Consider the following 14,905-nt stretch of genomic DNA (forward strand, 5'->3'; position numbering starts at 1 on the left):
CTGCCCCTTCGCCGCGGTGCACCACAACAAGAGATTTTTATTTTTCGTCCCATTGTTGCACTATGCACCACCACCACTACCACCAATAAGACTACCACCACCACCACCACCGACATCGCTATACTACCACCTCGACTTCTACCACCACCACCACTGCCACCACTAGGTATGCTACTACCACCGTAGTCGTCTTGAACGATCTCATCCCGACACTTACAAGAACGGCGTGGTAGTAGTTAGTCGTAGTCGTAATAAAGTGGTAGGTATAGTGATCGTTTTAATTGTGGTGTAATAGTCGCGATCGCTGGTCTCCTGCTGAACCGGCCCAGTGCCCACGAAAGACTCGCGGATATTCCATTGATCATACTCAGATATTCTGCATATACCAGGTAATAAGCTTACGAGTTACAGTTATGCTTTAATAATATATATGATATGTTAATTTTCCAATATGAATATCAGTCGTTATCAGCAAATATCATATCAATTTTTGTATTTTCATTACTTTTGTAATAATTATAATTTTATGATTCTGAATTGTCTTCGAATTGTATCGTGGTAGAATGGTATAATGTTAGACCGAATACCGGTGACAATATAATAATACTTGTTTATCATACTCTTGTTATAAATATCTACTATTTGGGGCAGTAACTGTTTTCTAATGTTAACTCGTTATCGTCGCGAAAACCTCCCTAAAGACTCCTGTGCTCGAATATTTTTCTCCTCCTATCTCTCGTGGTTCGCTCGATCCCACCCTGTTTGTATATAGCCAGTAACCAAAACTATACATGTATGAGTATATGGCTGTTAAATATTGTTTCAAAAAAACGTGGTTATTAAATGTTTACTCTTTAATACCTCAACGTGTTAAGTAGGTATAGTTCACACATTAACTCATACAGTCGTATAAAGGTAGGTACTATACTATATCATAATATATAGGTAGATACTAGTTAGTGCCATAGTCGACTATCGAAGTCTTTTGACAAAACGCGAGGTTTTGATAAAAATTATATATTTTAAATAAAAAAAGTCAGTGTTTAATCTAATTTTAATTTAATAATATTTTAATTAGTTCACATTTATTTTTAACTTAAATCCTTGTATGCGGCAATAAAAACCATGTGGAATCAGTATTTGCAAAATACATGTTATCGAATCGAATATAAATTACTTTCCGTTATTAATACGTCATAAATATCAAATATCTCGTGCCAATTTTTTACTATAAAATAGGAGTGGTCTACAGAATACTCGTAAAACAGTTTTCTCGTGAATATTTAATTTTAATTTTTTAACCATAAATAAATTAGTTTGTTATAGATTTATTATAAAATACTTTAAATATGATATAATATTAATTACAACCATTACATTAATATCAGCTATCACATATGTTTATATTCATACCTGTCTGTCTCCTCAGTTTGAACCCCAAACTCTATAAGCTATTCTCAATAATAAAATTATTCTGACTTAAGAGGACGCCACACCCACCACATGTGGTGTCTTCGTCTTACATACATACAACATAGCAAATTTTCGTTCAGCAGAATTCATTTTATGTTGTTAGCTTTAACATTGGTAAGAATTTTATATAGACAATGGCATAGGCTTTTATCGATATTTAAATTTGAAACTGAGTTATAAGTTATAACCATACAAAATAGTAAAACTTTAAAATGCTCATAACTCACTTTAAAATTATGATATTAATAAAAGCTTATGGCATTGCCTATATAAAATTCTTACCTTTAAATTTAATGATAGGAAAATTTACTCTAATGTTAAAGCTAACAACATAAAATGGATTCTGCTGAATGAAAATTTGCTATGTTGTATCTATATAAGACGGAGACAACATATACGGATGTGGCGTCTTCTTAAGATTAATACTAAACTTAATTTGAATAAAGATTTTTTCGATTTAAAAACAAAAGCTCAAATTTTAATAAAAATTATTTGATTAGATATAAAGCTATCATAACAATTGTAGACTATAATATTATTTTAATTCATCATTTTTCAGTTAAACTTATTGAGCAAATAAGTATAAATAAAACTAGGTTTAAACTTGAACTAAGAAATTATATTTTGCTCGACGATAGTTTCGATTTATAATAGATAATTTGAATTTTATTGTGTTAGTTTTTGTTTATTAATTTGTATATCGTTTAACAGAACATTTTTAGCATAACCAAGAAATGCAACAAAAATTGTAGGCATTTTTCAACTTATCATATTATTTACATTAAATATGTATGATAAATCGCATATAATAAAATATAATATAGAAAAATAAAAAGATCTAAAAATAATGTACGCCGTCACATTGGTTAATAAATGTATATTGTTTGATTTAGATAATTTTTAAAATAATTTGGAATAAGTATTTCATTACAATGAAGACTATAAGTATTAGTTTATATTATAATTGTGTGTACTATCGTGTATTATTTAGGACTATAACCCGTTTTTTACGTTACAACTTGTTTGATAATGCAGACAAGAATGTGTCGTAAAACCTATTGACTATATTATAATGTAGTTTGTGACTTAAACCAAGCAGTCATCTACATTGCTCGTACGTCTGTAATTTAACAGTTTTTTCCTTATAATATATAAGTACGTTCGTTGTATCATTAAGTACATTTATGTAGCTTGAATGAATCTTATTAAATATTAATTAAAATTTTCACATACACAAATTAAGTTAAGCAGAATGAACAATTAGTAAACAAAATTAATGTTGTTTTATTTTTTCATTATTTTTAATCAAATTAAAATTTGCAAATAATAACACTATGTACAAATTAAATTCAAACATTGAACATTTAAAAACATATATCTATAGTGTATAAATAAATATTTTCCTCATTTTAAAATAATCGAGTCATATACGCTATAACGTATCAAACGCATTTAATGACGATTTATAAATTTAACCCTAAATAAGTCCAAATAAAAAAAATAATATCTCATTATTGTGTGTAAGTGGTATAGGATGATTATATTATTATGTATACTTTTGTTTTGTTTTTTAATAATATTACTACCAAACCCGGATAGAGCCGGCGAACTACCGTAAAAATCTCTGTGGACTGCTCGGTGTGCTGGTTATGAGCGTTTGTCGTAATTTTATTTCTTTTTAATAATGATAAGTTAGTACATACATTATTAGAAAATGTAATTGAATCGAATTATTGAATCGTACAGTAGCTTTAGCCATATAAACAAACGTTAGAAATCCTAAAACTCGGTAGTCCGATACCTTGAGTATCCGACGTCGATTATTACTGTTATTAAAGAAAATTATAATAATTTTCAATTTGATCGATTGCAGCGTAGTAACATATAGCAATGAAAAAAATAAATGTAATAACATCGTACACCAACAAAAAGCTTATAATTAATAATTTTGTTGGTACCTTGAAACGTTAAAAGAAATTCCAAATCAAATTTTATCGTGGCACTACACCCATCTTACATAACAATATTAGTATAGTGTGCATCGTATTTTTATCGACAACCACGGAACCTCTCGTGCGCATTTCAAATAGTACACTCTTGCACACGTCTGCGGGGTGTCCGCGTGATGAACAAAATTAATTATAATACACTCTGTTGCGTGCTGAAACGGCGAATTAACGCCTTCGGGCGACCTTGGGATTCTATATGCGAGCGCACCAACAGGTGCACGAAATCGGTTAATATTGTGACCGTACACTGCACTGGGGGAGGGTGGGCATACGACTCGAATATACCTATATACACAATTAGTGCAACAGCGGATTATTGCATCGTGTAAGCTGTTCGCGAGTTGTGCAACGAGTACATAATATGCACGTTGCACTCGCGTGTGTGCGTGAACGATGCGATGTAATGCAATTACCATCGCACGTCTCGGGATTACAGCGAGAGATTACATATTGTCGTGGAGGATGGGTTGTAAGGTGTACGGTGGGTGGGTCGAATTCCTGTGCGCGGACAAAACGTTTACCGGAAAAACGCACAGTAACGCGCGGCGTTTGGTCTCGGGTTAATTGAGTCATGTTATAGCGAGCGTAGTCATCGCAGCCGTTTCGGATGGGTGACCACCGTCGACACGGCGCGCGCGCGCGCACACGCACATCGCGATCGAAAAAATAAATAATAAACTGCGTCGCGACCGTCGTATTACCATAATCATATCGCGTGAAAAAATTATATTAAAAACGTGTTTTTCGCGTATGAGTGTAACGAAGAAATCAGTGGACTTGCGGACAGTCTCCGTCTGGCGTCGTGCGCGAATAAGGCGAACGAACCGATCTCGTTGTTTACAATACGTACAATAATAATTAATGGTATACGCGTATTTATAATGCGTATATTTATATGCGACGGTATATCGTGATTTTTGGTGTATCGTAACCAGACGGGGCCGCCGGCCGTTTTCAGATCCGTAGACTAATATGTGTAATATTTACGCACACACACGTCGATTTCGGACGCGGTCTTTCCTCCGCACGCCCCTCCTTCACCGTCGCCACCGCCACCGTAATCGCCGTCAGGTCCGGCGGCGTCTACGTCAGCGGCGGCGACGGCAGTCGTATAAATTACCGCTAAAACGGGGCGCGATCGCTTGCCGGGCGGCTCGGGAGGCGCGTGAACGACACACGTATTAAAAACAATGAATGCTCCCGCGCGCGCGCGCGTGTGTACGCGCCGCGACACCGCCTATTCAATGCCCGCAATAATAATAATAATAATAATCGATTGTAAAAATCCGACTGTACTCCGTTCTTTCGATGATGATAATATTATTATCATATTACACCACTACAATCGGTTTTGCTGATATCTGACCGTGTTCCGTACCTCCCCTATAATATAAGTGTGCAAAAAAAAAGAAACCGTGTATTCAGTACAAGACTTTACGCCGTGAATATTGGAACTGCGTATAATATTACTTATTAGTATTATTATTATTGTAGTAGTCGCGTTTTAGGTACCACTAACTCGACTTGTGCGTATGCACATAATATTACTATTATTATTATTATTATAGTTGTACGTCTGGCGACGACCGAGACGAGACCGCGCGCTACGGCGGCGGCTACGAAGGTTTCGGCGTGGGGGAAACCAGTCCCGATAAGTCATAGTTTCCTAATGCCGCGCGTTCTCCTATATATGCATATAATACACATGAATATAATAATATGTGTGTACGTATTCGTTATATATTTGGCCGTCGACCAATTTTCGATGTCTGGCCCCCCCTCTAACCCCCGGTCTACCGTTCTCGCTCAACCCTTTTCCTCCCGTCGCACCGGGTCAAGTCTGTGTGACCGACGACCGCCTCACACACAGACACACCAGTGTGCATATACGCTGGCTGCACCGATCGTCTGTGTGCGTGTACCGAGAGAGACGAGCGACCGATCTACGGCGGAGACTGTATAATAGCTCGTTTTCTAAGGCCGCCGTTTGTGCATAATAATAACAACAACAGTCGAAGTATTAGTCCCACGCGATCGTTCACGAAATGTACGTAAATAGACTTATGGAAATGAACGAGACTGCGCGGGAACGGAGGAGGGAAAAAAATTATAATAATATACATAGGTATGGTTTACCCTAGGTCGCCGCCGCCGCCGTCGTTGTGCAGCATCTGATAAGAAGGTTCGCCAAAATTCGACAGCGGCGGCGGCGGCGGTTCAAATCGCTTGCGCCAATCACAAAACGCAGTGCATTTCATAAATATACATAGGTATTATTATGTGCTTATTGTAATGGCGACAGTAATGCGTCAATGCTGCACAACGGCTTTCTCGGTGACGTGCGGCGGAAATGTAGGTGCGACGCGACTACGCTGAATTCACACATTATCTAGAAATAGCCGTGCACTGCGACGATTGTGCGTTTTGTATCGAATAATCCGAAAATCGTCGATGAACTCGACGACCTGCGAAAATTCTTAAAATATAAGTAACGGAGCGAATTTGTAAGAAAAATGTCAACGACAGTGCATCTTCGGTCGATGCTCGGATATCATATTTATAAATTATATTATAATATAATATTATTACCGTTCCAGTAAATGCATTTTGAATAATAATTTTTAAAAAGAAATACGCTTTCATATAAATTCGTTTAATGTTTATTGCATCACAGATTGTACCACGAGTTATAAAACCTACCATTATATCGTGTTAAGGGGTTGTCTGTCTGAAGACGACCCTCTTAATAAATATAACTTAAGTCAGCTACACATATTATATTTTACCGCATGTGCGCGTACATAAAACGCGTCTGCGTAGTTTTACTACAGTTTTTAATGCCCGAAGACAACAAATTCGCGTTTGACTAAATACTTCGAAATTAATTCCTGCATTTTAAATAATAAAAATACACTTTATTTTCTCGATAGCGATGATTTTAATGCCTTTAAACAAATCAAAGTTAATAACGAAAATAATTTGAGAAAGTACACTTTTCTTTTGAGTAAATACTATACTTACTGTACTTACACATAATTTATAGGTAATTGGTAATATATGATATTGATGTACGTGTTTACTGTTTGGTGTATCTGATATAATATATTATATCGTATATTATGTTTGTTTATTGTATATACAGCGTATTGAACATTCGATCTTGCCATCTTGATAAACTCATAAATAATTTTCACGTTTAATTCGATAAAACGTCCCCGGGCACTTACGAGTTGAAAGGTTTATTTGAATTGGTAACCTCGCGTCTTGGCTCAAGATCCTCTACGAATGAAAATGTGTTATTCGCATAAGCCCACATAAAAGGGTAGGAACGTTGAAAACGTAAACTCGTGAGTTCTTTAAACGAACGTGGCTTTTATCTAATATATATTTGTTCGTCGCGGAATACGTACCCATTGGAATAGTAGTCGTCTCCCCCCATTATAATATATGTATCACGTGATGCAAGGGTGCATGTCCTGCCGAGCGAAAAGAGGGTGTAATGACTGTAGTCGAATTATAAATGCATATATTAAAAAATTGGCCAACTTTGTATTTATGCATACAATGAAATATTCAACCAAATGTTCTTTGACATTTTTAGCCTGCACACATACACACGGTGCGTTTTGTATTATTCAACGAAACGAAATGTTTTATTCTTTAAATGTGCAGGCTAGATTGAAATTTTGTTTTTTTTTTCGTCCATAAAGATATACGTTGTAAGTATAATGTAACTATAATAATATTATGCTCTCAATCACAATTCATTTTTATTCCTACTGTAACTAAAACTGTTCACACGGATCCTTATCAATATGAATAATATGTTACATGTTCAATAAATACGACAATATTATATTATGCACTAAATAATCGTAAAAGATTTTTTCATTTTTTTTTTCTATAATTATTATCGCAAGTAGTACGTAGAAAAATTGCCAACTGATTATATGTGCAATTCAATACTTTATTTATTATTATTATTAAATAATCTGATGACTTTTAACAAATTAAAATATAACACTGGTCTGCATAGTGTTACAATAATATGCCTAGAAATTATGTTGATAAACGTTTTTAAAATCATATTCTTCGCTAAAGTTTGTATGAACCATTTATAAGAAGAATTAAATATCTGATAACACTCTTTAGTCTTTTCAAAAAGACCTCATAGTTTATAATAATATTATATATAAAATATCAATATATTGTAAAATAAATATACATATTACAATGTCTATCTCTATTATATTTTGTTAAATCGATTTGGTCATAATTGTTTAATATGTTTATCTTAGTAAAATAATTTGAAACCAAAACTTGTTTTTTTTCTATTTAAAGAATAGAATAAAATAAATGCACTATATAAAAAATAATGTAATAATGTATCTTAATAGTTAAATTTTGAAAATATATAACTGAATAGTTTTTTTTTTTTTTTTAATCTGCTTGTTTTAGAAAAAATATTAAAAACTTTAAAAAAATGTTATAACTTAGGGTATTTTAATTTTACAGCATATTTTTTTTCCAACCTAAATGTATAATAAAACTTCTTTATTCTAACTATTTGTAAATGCGTCATACAAGAATGTATTATATATTATTGTAAATTGTTTTTATATTGACGATTATTTCGTTTGGATGAATCTATTAGGTAGTATTTTAGGCGTATAAATCAATCAATTATCGATAAAATTCTATTAACAGAATAAAAAATTTTCGAAGTATAATAGTATACAACTCAAAAAATATAATTATCAACTTTAATCTAGAATTTATACAATGTTTGGAAGTAAAACTAATTATATTACTATTTATCATATTTATTTTAGTCAAATTTTTCAAAATAAGTATGCAATAGATTTTTTAATTTTAAAACACCAGTGTCACATACATCTATATAGAATAAATTTAAAATAAATACACTCTTTATTCCATTCAACGATTAAAATTAAATAAACAAGACATATAATGATGTAATAAATACAATTACATCTAAAAAAAGAAAAATTATGTAAAAATATGTAAAATATAGGTATAATGATTTAAATTCGTTAAACAGTGATTCAGATTTCAGATTTGTACCTAATTTAGCTATATTTGAGATTATTCGGTAAAAAAAATGCAAATACATGAACTTCTAACACCTGAAATGTCACTATTCACAATTAATATTATGATACATTGAAGCGGTTTACCGAGTTCACGATGCAAATTTTAATATTTATTTTTAAAATTCAACTAAAAATTATTATTATCTACATAAAATTGTTATTTACTTCCAACGGCATTACATTTTTAAATCGTTACATTATAAAATCTCCAATTATCTCTTGATGTTAATTGTAATTAATACACCCTTAAAGGTGTTGTAAGTGTCCGGGTAAAAATTTAATAAATAATTGATTGCCAATATATCGTCAAACATATAATATACTTTTTCATTTGTAACCCTAACTTGAAAATGTCCCTTTTATATTTTATAAAACACTCAATACGAGTCCTGAAGGTTGTAAGTGCATACGCTCCCTTATAATTATACCTTGGTTGAATGCACTTTAATGCAACATTTCTGTGAATAATAAAGTTAAATCCAACTTCACTGCGTTAGACAAAAATTGCCCATTGAAAAAGGTCAAAAAGTCTTCAGGAATCGATTTTTAAATGGGCGAACGGTGCAGTGTTTTTTAGTATAGATATATTTTGTTCAGAATTTTCATTAACTGAGTTATATTTCAGCTTAACCTTTAATTTCAATATTTTTAACCCAACCTTTTTTTTATTTATTTGAACTAAAAATTGAGTTCAATCTATTATAACTATATGTTTCAATATTTGTATCAATTTTACTAGATACAGTCTTAATTATACTATCTAAATATAATATTAAATTAAAAAATGTTTACACAAATAAAACTAAAAAAAAAAAAAAAACAATGCATATAGGTATAATAACAGTATTGACACATAAAATAATAAAATCGCGAAGTACAATTTATTAAGAGTAACACAGTATATACGTTTTTACAATTACGCTTTAACCTGTTTTGTAAACTAAGAAAATATCTTTCAAAACATAAGCATAAATTAGCAATAAATAATAATTTCCCCTGTTATTATTACAGTATATTTTCTTTGTTGAATATTATTTAACAAAGAAAATATTGCGTCAAAGAAGAAATATATATTTATATAATCAAAAATATTAATATAACTTTAGCATACTACAAGCATTAAAATAAAATATAAAATATAATTTACTTAACAAAAAGCGATATTTTAGTTAAATAAAACGTATAATTCAAAAGTGGTTTTAGTTCACTTATTGTCATTTGATATATATTTATACCTATATATCTATGGGTATGAAATCAAAAAAACCCAAAGTATTATTGCATCAAAGAATAAAATACATTTCTTTTTTTCATATAATTTCACAAGTTCAGTATATTCACAGAGATACTATTTTAAAATTATCTTTTATGACTTCAAAAATCCGCTTTAAAAATATTTTATTTGATGCTGGAATGCTATTGGGTATTATACGGAGCTCCCAAAATCACTTAGATTTATATTACAAACTACAATGACATTAATAATACTAAGATTAATATGCATTATTAAAAAAAAAAAAATTGAAACTCGTAGTTAAAGATCATTATAATTTCGTAAATCTTAATACCACATAATATGATATATATAATTATATAAACGTGAATATAAAATTGTATTGTTTTTTATTTTACTCTTAAGAGTTATAATATTTTATAATGGAAAATGAAGACTACTTTATTTTTTGATGAGATTAACTGATGTGCAAGTAAATTATGATTTATGAGTACATTTTTTTATGAGAACAAAAATTAACATTTGTAACAATAATATCATTTATACAACTATCAAAATATCAATGTATATTAATAATTTACTCTTCCATGCCGCATAAAACCCATTACAAATTTTGGTTACATTTAAAAAAAAATTATTCCATCTAGCATTGCATACATGTATAAATGGAAATGATTTACGACACATATTCGAGACACAGGATGTTATTTCAGTTTAGCTTTGAATAAATCGTTGTTTTATTTTATTACTATTTGTCGTTTTTGAGGTCGCAACATAATCGCCAAAAGACTGCTCGTTCATACATTATGTATATTTATCGCGCCTACACGTCTGATGATCTGACCAACCGAATTACCACCATACACCCATCGAACACTGTTGCAGTAGAAATATGCGTACGACTCCCGAACGACATTTTTTTTCTCTTTATTATTATTACTATTACTATTCTTTTATTATTATTATATTTTGCACATGCCGCTCATTGGTTTTCCATCTATTCAATACGCGACACGACGGGGCTCATACGCACATATATATATGTATATTTTATTATATACATTTATATACATCATACATGAAAGTAAAAGAGAACATTTTACAACATTTTAACCGGTGTTATAATTCCTGAGCAACAACTCGTCTCCTGCAGATACTGCAGTGCATTATGTCTATGTATATATTTATATATATATATTAAAATATATAACGCGCATAATAGAATATAATGCCTGAATTTTACCTGAAAATACTCTAAACACCTGTACCGTCGTAGGTGGTTTACACTCCACGAGCATGTGCATTATGACCGGCATTCCGTCTCTCGGGGTTTCAATCTCGTTTATCTTCTATTTACCGATTTTGAGTCGATCCTTTACATAGGTACTCTGCAGTAGGTATAACACTATTAGGGTTCACGGCATTCCATGGCGTGGCAACTCGATAGAGTGTAAATAATATAATATTATATTATTATTGTTATATTATTATTATTATTATTATTATTATTATTATTATAGTGCACTATTATAAGCCTTCACGCTGGGACGAAAATTCGTTCATATAAAATATAATAATACATTACATTTGGTACTCTTTATACCGCCGATAAATGCGCTTAAAATAAGAAATCAAAAGTATACTGTATAATGTTTTGTATGAAAATACCTACTTCCGTTTGACCATCATAATTTCAATTCATATTAATATGAATAAAATTGTGAATTTATTTTTTATTGCTTTGGCCAATATTTTTCTGTGTAATATACTCGTAATATTATCTTTGTTCAAACAAATCCTAACTATGGACCTTTATATTATTAATACATCAGTGAAAAGGTTTTTAATTTTTTAGTAATTTTTTTTTAAAATAAATTGTGTGTAAGTTCTATCATATACAATATTACATAGGTATTCCCGCATAATGAATATGACAGTTTATTGAAATATACATTTTTGAACCACTAAAAAAATACGGATTTATAAAATGATTCTATAACACTGAGAACTTTTGAATACTATCTTTTTTTTCAAGAATTCTCGGTATATATATAGTTGCTGGCAACACACTCATTGCATGTTTATTGTATTGGTATAATACAAGAGTGTAATATTATACGATAACAATAAAAATGCATTATTACATATGATTCAGCATTATGTCACAATAATGTAAGCACCTATACAAACTGAATAAATTGAAATTTTTTTCAATCGGTCAATGAATATTAATTATGTATGATTTGTAATTTTTTCGTTTTGGTGAAAATTTTTTCAAATTACAACGTTTAAGTTCAAAACAATTATATTACTTAGGCCAAAAATTGATAATGTTTTAATGATTCAAATATATTAAATAATAATTAATAAAAACCATTTAATGTTTTTAAATGTAAATTAATGATAAAAGAAATGTAGCGAATTATTGTTCAACACTATAATAATTTAAATTAATATATTAATATATTTGATACATTTTATTCAAGAAATTGCGGCTATTTTTTAAATTAATATTTTCTTGACAATATACTAAATCTATTGTCGTTAAACACATTGTAAAAAAGAAATTTTGAATGGAATCGTAAATATATAATACAATAATAATTAGTTTTAAAATGTCTTCCGGAATATCGAAGGAATGTCAAAAAAGATTTTATGTTTGACTGACGTACACAGAATATCGTGCAGAAGATAAAATAAAATAATAATACAACGAATGGATAATCCCTTGTCCTACGCCGTCCGAATCGGCGCGACTGCATTACAAGTATACAACTCGTCCCGCCTACTCAAATTCAATCCAAATCGAACCAGACCGTGAATAGGTCTAATAGCATTCGTCGGCATTATCGTGTTAAAATATTACACGCCACGTGTAGCTCTTACGACTACTTGTTCTGGAAACTAAACAAGAAAAATGTTATTCTATTTGATAACATACCTACTTAATATTAATACAAATAGTTGGATTCTATATATTTATAAATTTACATTTTATTCATTCACTAAACTCTGCTAGAATGTTAAGTATTCATAATTTTTTTTTTTTTTTTTTTAACAAATATCAGCCAATAGTATTGCTGGTAAGCCACTAGCCAGTATAGATTGTATAGATTCAAATAAACATATTTAATATTTACTCGTATGGCATCTATTAGATAAGAACTATTTAAAATATTCAAAATATTTTTATATACAGAGTGATTCTTTAATTAAACAACACTTATCATGGAAACATTTATTAATGTTTTTGAAAATATTTTCCTTGCATAATTTAGGTACAATTAAAATAAAACAATATTTTTTATCGTTATATATTTATGACAATACAAATTTTTAATTTCATATTTTGTTTCAAAATAAGTAAAAACTTATAAAATTGTAACAGTAAAAAAATTAAAAAATATAATTGTTTAAAGAAACGTTGTTTTATTTCTGCTGTAAATTATATAAGAAAAATATTTTTAAAAACATTTAAAAATTTTGTATTTTTGTATTAATGAATGTTCGATTAAAGAATCATCTTGTATTGTATATTAGTATAATAATACATACGTATTGTATATAAATATCAATCTATAACATTTTTGATATAAAAATATTTAAAAGCATGTATAAACATCACTTATACTTACCTAGATAGGAGGTATTAGTATTTTCAATATAATTCCTGGTGGTATCTATCGTCAGTCCCGTTTATAATTTATCTGTCTGACACAAATACAGAATTATCTTCAAGCCAGTCTATTCACCGACCTCAGTATTTGATCTACCATTAAATTTTTTTTTTTTTAACTAAATATTCATGGCTGAATAATTTTTAATTTCCTACAAAAATAAATGAATATGTCTACCAAGACTTTTAACAAGCAACCATATTATTTTTATTTTAAACTTTTTATTTTTTTTTCACATATTATACTGTAGGTACACATTTTTACATTATAAAATATAAATTCAAATTCTGGCTCAATTCCAAACCACTTCTTCAATAATTCTATTCTATTCCAGTATTTATTTCTAAATCTTTTTCCCACACCTTCGGAGTCTCCGACGCGTGATTTATAAATGTTATACTTCAAGAATATTATTCACACTTATGAAATTATATTATTATTTTAATACATAAACATTCGTCTTCTTAGAATTATACATTCTATTTTTGTCTGGCTATATTTTTCTTAATAATGATATAGCTAATACTTCTTTAAGTATTCAATGATTCGAAGGTTTTTATTTCAACAATTTATAATTATTTTTAAAGAGGCATCTAATTGTCATTGATCAATAAACAAATTGAGTATACTGCATATATCGTATGTGTTAACATTATTTACCATATACTATAATGCAGCATACAAATTAATTAACGGGTATCTTTTAATATATTTCAATAATTGATATATAAATTATATATTTATATTTAAAGTGAAACTTCACAATGTATTTTATAAAAGGTAATTTATCTCAAAATCTATTATTTACTCCAATTCAAGTTTTTATTTTTTTTTTTTTAAAGATATTTAAGTATTATATTTTTAAATACTTAAATTCTATAATACAAGGAGTTTTCTGTCTTCTATTTCCAAATTTTTATTTTTTCATAAAAGAACAGCCTTTTTTTGTTGTAAATTTTTAAGTAAATAATTTTTTTGAAAATATTGATGCATCTAAATTGAAATGTTAACAAGTAATTAAACTTTGTGTACCTATTATTCTATCTAGACTAATAGCATATAAAAATCGGTTTATATCAAATATATTATGATAGAAATAATATTTAATCTATTTATTTATCTCCAGACATTAGATATTACAAAATGTAAATAGATTACTATAAATTATTTTATTTTTTTTTTTTTCAAATAATCATACCTTTTAAATCTAGACAAATATTATTATCATTGATATTTTATTCTTAAATCATAAAATTGAATTACATAGATCCACTCGGTCAACCTGGACACTCCTTAAATGGTAAAAAGAATTTTAAAATTATATATAATCCTTTTTTTTTATATTTAAAATATAACAATTGACAACCTGTACAATGAACAAATTTAACGGAAATAAGG

The 14,905-nt window shown here is 29.4% G+C and overlaps 1 protein-coding gene across 1 annotated transcript in view; it reads left to right on the forward strand.

The window, feature by feature from the left end:
* The first annotated feature begins 203 nt into the window (after window positions 1-203).
* Window positions 204-14,905, forward strand: part of LOC112599399 (broad-complex core protein-like) — an 83,857-nt gene continuing 69,155 nt past the window's right edge. Inside the window, exon 1 of the mRNA XM_025346318.1 lies at window positions 204-389. The gene's annotated coding sequence lies outside the window, so the exon portion shown is untranslated. The remainder of the gene's footprint in view (window positions 390-14,905) is intronic.

The sequence above is a fragment of the Melanaphis sacchari genome, unplaced genomic scaffold (genome assembly GCF_002803265.2).
Source record: "Melanaphis sacchari strain LSU unplaced genomic scaffold, SCAv2.0 Contig0_pilon_pilon, whole genome shotgun sequence".
In the NCBI taxonomy this organism is placed as follows: Eukaryota; Metazoa; Arthropoda; class Insecta; order Hemiptera; family Aphididae; genus Melanaphis; species Melanaphis sacchari.